The sequence below is a fragment of the Perognathus longimembris genome, chromosome 5 (assembly GCF_023159225.1).
Source record: "Perognathus longimembris pacificus isolate PPM17 chromosome 5, ASM2315922v1, whole genome shotgun sequence".
In the NCBI taxonomy this organism is placed as follows: Eukaryota; Metazoa; Chordata; class Mammalia; order Rodentia; family Heteromyidae; genus Perognathus; species Perognathus longimembris.
Genome location: NC_063165.1, coordinates 72,313,678 through 72,323,471, shown reverse-complemented (window position 1 = coordinate 72,323,471; position 9,794 = coordinate 72,313,678). Strand labels below are relative to the sequence as shown.

General features: G+C 46.8%; 1 protein-coding gene across 2 annotated transcripts in view; it reads left to right on the top strand.

Moving 5' to 3' along the window:
- Positions 1-3,517: 3,517 nt before the first annotated feature.
- LOC125351968 (neuroligin-1-like) overlaps positions 3,518-9,794 on the top strand; it is a 417,505-nt gene continuing 411,228 nt past the window's right edge. Inside the window, exon 1 of one of the 2 annotated variants that reach the window (XM_048347103.1) lies at positions 3,518-3,656. The gene's annotated coding sequence lies outside the window, so the exon portion shown is untranslated. Of the gene's footprint in view, positions 3,657-5,095; positions 5,511-9,794 lie in introns of those variants that run through there. The other variant, XM_048347102.1, reaches the window with a different exon arrangement.

The window sequence follows — 9,794 nt, the reverse complement described above, 5'->3', positions numbered from 1 at the left end:
CTCCATTTCTGGCTTTCTTTTTTGTTTTGTAGTAAATTGAACATCAGGGTCTCACAAACTGTTCTGCCTAGGCCAACTTTGAAGTGCAGACCTCAGATCTCAGCTTCCTGAGTCATTAAGATTACTGGCAACTGGTTGTCCTGAGTTTTTAACACTAAGCCCAAATGTCCTCCCACCCATCTGTGTATGAATGGGAAAATACATCACAAAGATACTAAAAATAGAAGCACTGAAGAATTCCTTAATCAGTGTGCCAAATGTTTTCCATGCATTATTCTGGGTAATCCTTTCAATGATGCTACAAGATAGGTGTTGCTATTATCTACATTTTGTGGAGGAGCAATTGGAAGTTTAAGGAGCTTAAGTAACATGTACAAGCAGTAACAAATTAAATGCCTCTCTGGGACTCACACAAGCAATCTGCAGCATCTCAGCTCTTCACTGCATACCAACAAAACAAGGAAAGGAGAAACAAAGAATTTCCCACTACTTAAATGATGTGAAATGGGTTTGTTTCCTTGAGGGGTTTGATTGGAAAAAGGGATACAAGTTAACCATTAAAGTTTGGCTCTTTCCTTAGTATGTACAGTTGTTGTGGTTTGTGTGACAGTTTTTATTTGTGAGACAGAGTCTTGATAGGAATGCCAGATTGGCCTTAAGGAGCCGTCCTCTGCTTCAGCCTCTTCAGTGCTATGATTACAGGCATGTGCCTCTACCCTCAGCCACAGTTCTAGTTTGTTAAAAACAGAATTGGGCTTTTTATAAGTCTAGTTCATAAAAATTGAGGTAATAATGCCAAGTGGATAAAGTGTAGCTATGAAAAGAATAATGAAAAATCCCAATAGAACCTATGTAAAGTTAATCGCATACTATAAACACATAATACTGTATTTAGAAATAAAAACTGCTCAGTCATTACCTTTAGGGTTCTAGTAGTAACCTCAGAGGATGCCCTTAGAAAGTGCAACTCACAGGTTATATTATGTAAGTTATGCCCTTATATTATGTAAGTTATAATGGACAACTTTCTCTGTGTCTGTCTGTGTGTCTCTGTGTCTGTCTGTCTGTCTGTCTGTCTCTCTCTCTCTCTGGGTGTGTTCTGCCATTAGATATTGAACTCAGCCTCATGTTCTCGCTTGGCTTTTCAAGTCTAGGCTGCCACCACAATACCATTTTAGACCCACATCCACTGGACTTTCAGGATGTGGCTGGTTTTAAACCTCCACCTTCAGAAATCAGCCTCCAGAGTAGCTTGGGTTACAGGCTTGAACCACTAGCATCCAGCACTTTGCAAAAGCTTGTATTTTCGAAGTATTCTTTTTTTAAAAGTTCGATTCTTCAGTTATGATACTCAGGTCTTATAATGAGTTACATTAATTGTTTGGTCCCATATAATGAGAAGATTGGGTTAAATATTTTGAGGGGGTTTAAATATTTTTTGTTGTTAATAAAAGAATACATATTTGATTTCAACTTTTCAAGGCATTTCAAGAGAAGTTTCAAAAGCTTCAGATTTTTAAGTTAGACAAACATGCAATATAGAGCAGTTTCCAACTACTTGATATATGATTTAGTATGAAGCTTCTTTTGGGGGGAGGTGTGTGTGCATTATCCAAATCGACAGGATGTGTCACCATATTATGTAAAAAGTTACTTGCTTTAAAAGGAAAAATAAGATGTTCTGAAATCACGAATTATGTCAATGAAATACATTACTGAATTCCTTCCAGGTTGAAAGCCTATGTTCTGTTCAAGCTTGTTTTAAGAATCAGATCAGATATAGTGGAACCTTTATTTACTGTTATTAATTAGTAGACGGGTGGTACCCGGGCAACCGTATTCTATGGGCTGGGTATTTAGAGTCTCCTTTTAGTTGAATTTTAGAGACTAAAGCATAGGTGAGATGGAGAAATAGAAAACAAACCCTCAATAAAGGTAAAACCCCTCATTTCTTTAGCTCATAGGGCAGCGATTTCTCATTGGGTTCAGATTATTACATGTGGCAGTCAATTAATTTACTGGTTCTCTTGGCAGAGAGAGGGAAGAAGGCGGTGGGTAGGTGTGAACTGTGTGTTTTGGTGAGTCAACCCCATCACAAAGCCAGCACGGATTACTATGGTGGAGATATATGTTACACACACACACACATATATACACACACATACACACGTGTTTAAACCACCTCTCCAGCAGCTTCGGATGTGAGCACAAGCAGAGGGGAAAAGGCGAGAAGCAGTGTGAAACACTGCTCCCACCAAATGGGACCAACCCCGAGATTTCTGCGTCCCTAGCTCAAGGATGAAGAGAGGAATCTGGTGACCCGAAATCTTCCTGGAGTGGGGTGGGAGGGGGTTCGGGGATGACAAGACCCACTGGCGGGGGGGGGGGGGGTGGCTGCTGCCTCCAACTGCACTCCGTCCCCCAAGACGTAAACGCCCGGGAGGGGAGCACGACGAGGTGGAGAGCCCAGCAACTCCGGGCGTGCGCCGCGGAGGTGCCCGAGGAGCGATTTGGTGAACGACACACGTGACACCCGAGGGCCGCTCACCCCGGCCGCCACCGCGGCCACTGCGCACCCCGGCTGCGGGAGGAGACAGGGACGGGGGCGGAACTTAGGGGAGGAATCGCCAGCAGCACCAGCCACCGCCTGACCTGCCCGGATCCCCCACCTCCCCAAAGCCCAACCCCCCCCCCCCCCCCGCAACTCAGCCCCGGCCAGCCCCGGGGGAGGGGCTGCAGGCCGTGGGGAGGCGGGGGAGGTCGTGGCTCGGAGCTGGCTGGGTCGCGTCGGGAGTGTGGAGGGTGGGTCTAGTTCGATTCAGACTCGAGCACCGGGCCACGCCGCGGAGAGAGGGGGGCAGAGGGAGGGAGGAGGAGGGGGCTGCTGCGCGCGCGCGCGCGTGTGCGCGTGTGTGCGCGTGTCTACAGGTAGCAGCGGCGCGGGGACTGGAGCCGGGGTGGGGAGCGGGGGGGACGCCTCTGCAGCCACCTCCCCGCGGTGATTGCCGGGGACCCGGGCTCACTTCGCAGAGGATCCGAACCCCCCCAGTCCCCCAACATCACCCCGGGAGATCTCGGCCTCTCCGTTTCCACGCTCCTTGGACGTCTTGCACTTTCAAGTGTGTGTTTGGGACATTATTATTATCGATTCCTATTAGCGTCATTATTTTTCCTTTCCCCCTCCACCTCCATCTTCGGCGGGCATTCCGCCGATCTTGGGGATCGAAGCGGGGGCCCTCGCTAGGAAATGTTCGGATACCTTGGGCTGGCCAAGTTTGGCTTTTCCCTCACCCCTCCCGCCCGCAGACGCATCCGTGGCGCTTTCTTTTCTTTCGGATTTCCCTGCAGCAAACGTCTGTGTGTTTATCCACCGGCCGAGTAAGAGATACATCCATACATAGCCGCCCTGCCCAAGCGCCGGCGGCTCCGTCTCTCTCTGCCCGACAAAGAGAAGTGTTTTGGAGCCGATGGAGAAAGAGAGCAGTACTGACATTGTTTTGAGCCGCCTTGGTTTTGCTTCTTTCGCTCCTGTTTTACGGAAAGGGGGAGGAGGGAGCGTGAAGAATTGTGTAGCGATCGGGCACCGCGGGGCAGCTCACTAAACACCTCCAAGTATTTATGGTTGCAGAGCAGGTGAGCTGGCCTTAGAGAGAAAGGTAAGGGAGCTTCCTGCGTCTCCGGTGTCCCCGGCGTGTATCTTCACCCAGGCAATTGCCGAGAACTTCCTACTCCCGACCTTCCCCCCCCCCCCCCCGCCCCCTTTGCTTTCCTACCCACCGCCACCCCTGCCCTGTTCTCTCTTCGGTCCGCTCACCGCCGGTTTCAATTCCCTTGGCTTACAAGGGAGGGGGAGGGGGTGATGGGCGGCAGGTGTAACCCGCCCTTAGAGTTCACATGTGTGTCTCTACCGAGTTACTGAGCCTCCCCCTCCCTTTCAGCGGTTTTAAGAAATAAAATTTGTGATTCTTAAAAAAAAAAATGCCACCTAGATAACTGTTTTGAAACATGTCAACTCTTGCCACTCTCCGACGAAAAGAAACGCAATTAGAAAAAAAAAGCAAAAAAGAACTTTAGGGAATCAGGTGGGTTCCTGAGCGCCGGGCGACATGGAACCTTAAAGGTTTCTCTTCATTAAAAAAGAATTCAAAAGAGAGAGAGAAAGGAAGGAGGTCTGGAGGCGGGGGTCGGGGGGATACACACCCCTGCAAACAACCCAATTCTCAGGGTGAGTCTTCCTTGGGTTTCCCCATCTGCATAAAGCCGATTCTCCCCAGTCAGCTCTCCAGAGTTGGAGGCCGTAGCTCAGTCGCGTGCTACCACACAACACCCCACACCCCACAGCCGCCACAACCCCCCGAGCCCCCTCCACGCCGCCCAATCCCGTCTCCAAGTCTGCGGTGGTGCACCGCCGCCAGTCCGGGTGGAAGTGGGCATTGCGAGGACGCGTTGGCAGATGCGATCTCCGGAGGAGGCGCCGCGATCTTCTTGGGATTGCTGTGTCCTCTTTCTCCAACCTCCTTCCTCCTCCGCCGGCAGTCCGCAAAACTGCCCGCGCTGCCCACCCTCGGGGTGGGCGTTCTCCCCCTCCACTCCAGCCCCCCACCCCGCGGCGCTGAAACACAAGCGTCTTCTGCTGCTTTTTCTTTGTGGTGGGGGCTCCCTTCTCCTCCTCCCGTCCCCCGGATTCTCCCCCTTCCCCCTGCGCCCCCCCCCGCCCCTCCCCGCCTCCCCGCCTCTCCGCCGAGGGCTGACCCCTGCATCCCCGGTCCCGGCCTGCGAGCTGGCAGGGGGCGCCGCGGCTGTGCCCACGAGCTGGTGGCCGCGCCGAGCTGGGGCGCGCGGGCACGGCGGGGAAGGCGAGCCCGAGTGGGTGGTAGAGGCCATCGGAGCCCGCAGGAGCCGAGGAGACGCGGGGGAGAGCGCGGAGAAGAAGCGGGGGAGCCGGCGGCGAGCCCAGGCGGACCAGCGCAGTCTCCACGTCCTCCCAGCGGAGTCCTGGTGCTCGCTGCTCTTCACCCCAGGAGCTGGAACCACAGAGATCCTCCCCCCGCCCCCCCCCCCAAAAGGAGCTGGGCAATCGGCCGAGAGCCACCAAAGAAAGAAGACTGGCGAGTGCGAGGAGGGCTGGCTGGCGCGATCCGGAGGCCGAGCCGATGGAGGAACAATGCAGCCTCCCGAAGCTCCGGCGGGGCTGAGCGCGGGGCTGCGCGCCCGGAGCCGCGGCCGCCGTCCTGCCGGCCCCAGGCCCGCCGCCCGCGCCCGGGGCCGCTGCCACCTCGCACTTTGACACGAATGAGAAAGTTGCTCTTCGTTCTCCTAACGTGTGCTGCCAGTGGATTTCAGCTCTGCGTGGCTCCAGGCAAGATGACACTTTCCAGATCCCCCGCGTTGAGCAACTAATATATTATGCATCATTGGGTAATAAACTCTCCCGGGAAGAGAGAGGCCACGCCGCCCGCGAACCTCACCAGCTCTCCGGCGACTCCGGCCCGCCTCGCGCACAACGCCTTGTGAGTAGACACGGGGAAAGAAAAAAAACAAAAAACACCTGCAATGAATTTCAAATGATTTCGGTTGAGATTTGGAATCGCGAGTGATCTAGTCCTAAGGAGGTTGTTGGTGATCATGTTGCAGAAATGAGGAAAACTGGGGGTGTCCCACACTTGGATTCATTCGTTATTATTTTGATGATCAGTCAGTTTTCATAGAAAAGGTATTATTTCCATTTTTTTCTTTTCCCATTTCCACGGCCACCCTGACACACGAAGCAAGACTTGGGGTATGTGAATTCAGATAGTGAACCCTGTACCCATCGGCATTTTCATATGTAGTTGATATACTGATTTCCTTTCTCTTTATACTAAAACTATGGCAGACTGTTGTCACTTAAATAAATTGAGTCCCCGTGCTGTCTATGAAATTACGGTGTCTTAGTGTGGTTCTCAGGAACTAATTGAGTTCCACTATTCGAAGGACCATAGATGTACTAATGCCACCGAGAAAGGTGTGTGTGTGTGTGTGTGTGTGTGTGTGTGTGTGTGTTTGAGCAAAATCTATGGAATGTCTCAGCATTACCACAAGCCATTGTAACCCAGCCGAATGTGTTTTGACTGAGCTTCTAAGCCAAGGCCATGCACAGCATCTAAAATATTAAATGCAATATATATATACATAAATATATATTTCATGTTAAAGTTTACTGAGCCCTCCGCAGAGAGGGAATCTAAGCTTATTTGTAGTGCCTGGTGATTGAATGATTCACAGGGAAAGTAGAAGTTAATCATCACTTGGGCCTTCTGATTACATGGTTTGATTAAAAGAGGTAACTGTTTTCTGTAAGCCTGCTATTCTACAGTTGGACTTTCCAATCCTCTTAGCCCAAGCAGAAACCCAGGGAGTCAATCTTGCAGCTAGCTGGTGAGAGTTCCAGGGATGAGCCAAGTCCCCAGCTTCCTTTCTCCCACTGCTTTCTTTGTTCCCTCTCAAAGTACTACTTTCTGTCAGTCTGTATTGCCTCAGTGGACACAATTTCCATTTGTATTTTGTGATCATGTTGTCATTGTGTTGAATTGAGATGCAGTGTGCTCTCTCAGAGGGTAGGCTGAGCCGGCCCTCTGCTCCTGTCACAAGTGCTGGAGCCCTTCCCTCCCCAGCTCATGGCTGGACCATTCATTTCCTGGAGTCTCTTCCAGCCTGTACTTTCCTCATCTTTATTCCAGGTTTTAGATTTCATGTGACATTTCCCAGTGGCAAGATCTCCATTTGACTCCAACTTTCTTAAATTGGCTGTGGACTTTTTAACAGGTTAACCAAGTAGGTAGGACTGGAGAATACTGGTAGAAATCTAAGATGTTTTAGAAAAAAATTCCACATATTTGATGTTGGTGGTAAAACTTTGTGGGACAAGAGTAAAACAATAATATAATAGTGATACAAATGTTTTAGAACACATATAATATACCATAAGTATACAATGTAATACACATAAAATATTATGTAGGTATGTAGCATGTATACATAAGTATATATTCATATGCACATGTAAAATACACACATATACATATGCAGACATACACATGTTACAAATAAGTCATTTTTTCAATGTTCTTAACGAAGTATAGCAATGACTTATCTCTAGAAGTTTTATTTTATTTTCACACTCAGGAATCATTTTACAAGTTACCTAACAAACAGTAAAACATGCCTGGAATTAGCAGTCAGATTAAGAAGCTCAACCATTTAACAATATGCTTTGGCCCAGTTTTTTTCCACATGTCAAGTTTGAAGTCTGTTTTCATCCTGTTCGATTGCAAGTAGTAAGATAGGATTCCTCAGATAGACTTTGCTTATTTATAAATGGACACACTCAATTCCATCGCAGCAGATTATTTATTTATTTTCCAGAACATAGGTGTGACCTTGCAGATTCCTTGTTGGCAGTGGCCAAGTCTTCTGGAGATCCCACCTGAAAGTGTTCAAAACCCTGTGCTTCTCCCCTGTTTTCCAATTGTATATGAAAATTCGTCCATCCAACATCCTCAATTCATTCTTCTGGTCCATTCACAAGAGTTTTACTATTTCCCCAAACACTGCATACCAATTTCTGCATGCTTCTTTGCTTTGTTTATGTTATGTTTCTTTATGAAGCCAGCTCTTCACAGATCCACCAAGTGGGGCAGATAACTATTTCAGTTCCTTAGAATTCCCTTTCCTCCACCGCTTCCTTCCTTCCTCTTACTCTGAGCTTCCATTGCACGTGTGATTCATACCTGGAGTGGCCCAACTTTACCTTCCTGAGTTTCCTTCCTCACTGGTTGGTGAATTGCCAGAAGTTAGAAATCATATCTGATTTTTCATTTCATTCCAAATGCTTAGCCGCATAAATGAACAACCATACATTATTTGCAAATATATTGGGCTGTGATATAACAGATAACTTAGCAGGTGATGAAACAGATAGAGTTTATTTATTTTAATAAATCAATAGAAAAAATATTTAAGCACTTAATCAAGGAGTCAGTCTTTTACCATCATCTTGGTCCTTTATACTCATGGTTATAAGAGGCTGCAGTGCCTCCAAACTCATGTGTGCTTTCTAGTCCCAAAGAAAGAGGATGAGGAGACAAAGATCACCAAGAAGACTATAGCTCTGAACATCTCAGCTTTGACCCTGTTTTCATCATGGGCTAGGTAAGAGCTTTTATTTGTTGTAGAGGATGATCTTAGACATTTTAAGATGTCTGACAGTACCTCTGATGCTAGTAGCACACTCAACCCACCCACTCTGTCATAACAACCCAAGTTATCTCTAGACATTGCCAGGTGTCTATGACAGATAAACCAGTGCAGGTTGAAAATGATTGCTCTAGAAAGGAAGGGAGAATTCTGTCTCCTACTCCCTCTTTTTCTTTGCTGCAGGAATAATGGGGATCTGTTTGGTTTTAACTTTATAAACTTATATAAGAGGAGGAGGAGGAGGAGGAGGAGGAGGAGGAGGAGGAGGAGGAGGAGGAGGAGGAGGAGGAGGAGGAGGAAGAGAGGGAAAACCCACTTCTGTTTGAGCATTGTGCACTTTTTTGTGGTACAGACACTTCATAGACTTCTACTCTCAAGTTATCCCCTAAATCATGTCAGGTAGTTTGTACTAGGTACCTGAGAGACATATGAACTCATATGAGCCTGATGTACAAAACAAACAAAGCCCAGTATCGTATCATGCTTAAGAAATAACTGGTAAAGAAGTAAACTTAAGAGTTATTCCAATCCTTATCAGTTTATATGGGACATATGAACTTGGGACCTATGTATTTTACTGTGGTATATTACTACCCTAAGAACAATAAATGAGGAAAGAAGGAAAATGGAGTTTGGATTGACAACTAGTACCACTTATAATGAATAAATGAATGTGTAAAAGTTGCCTAAGTATGTAAGAAAAGAAAAAAAAGATAAGGTAAAAAGCCATAAAAGAGATAGGTATAATTTTTCTCCCGTAATAAAAATTGATGAAGTAAACAGTAAATATTTATGTAGATATTTCGAAAAGAAGCAGTCAGAATGGAGGCAGATTCTTTTCCTTACAGTTGTCTTCTTTTGGGACATCATCTCTACCTCCTCTAGCTTATTGAATAAGCATAAACTTTGCTAGTTCTACATGCAAATTTAGATAGCAGTCAATTACATGGAAAATGCCAAAAGAGAGAAACATGCAGATTCACTGTTTTAATATTCTCTAATGTTTGCATCTACAAAGTTATCACAGGCCAGTAATGGCATTTGGTAGAATAGGTTCTTGGATAGATGACTGAGCATAAAATAAAGTAACTTTAAGTTGGGTTACCCCATTATTGATGTCACTGTGGCAATGAGTGCCATAGGTTCCCCTCCTAGGAAAGAATTGTCCTACAAACACATATCAGTATTGCTATGGGTGGGAATCATCTTGTCTGATTGCTTTTTTCCCCCTTCTTATCTGTTATATTCATCCTCTGTCAGTTCATTGAATGCCAATGTATACTCAGCTTTATGTGAAATACAGAAATAGAAAAATAGTATCTGTTAGGGTATGTTTGCCTAGAAGTACTGGAGTACTTGGTTAATGGGCAAGGGACATAGCTCCATGGTCAAACTGTTGTCTCAGCATGTAGGAGGCCCTGGGTTTGATTCCTAGTACTGAAAAAAAAAAAACAAAACACCATTAAGCCCAACAAACCAAACCAATGAACCAACGAACCAACCAACCAAACAAATGGCAGAGTGCCCAATGAATGGCCTTCATAAATAAGACTTGCATT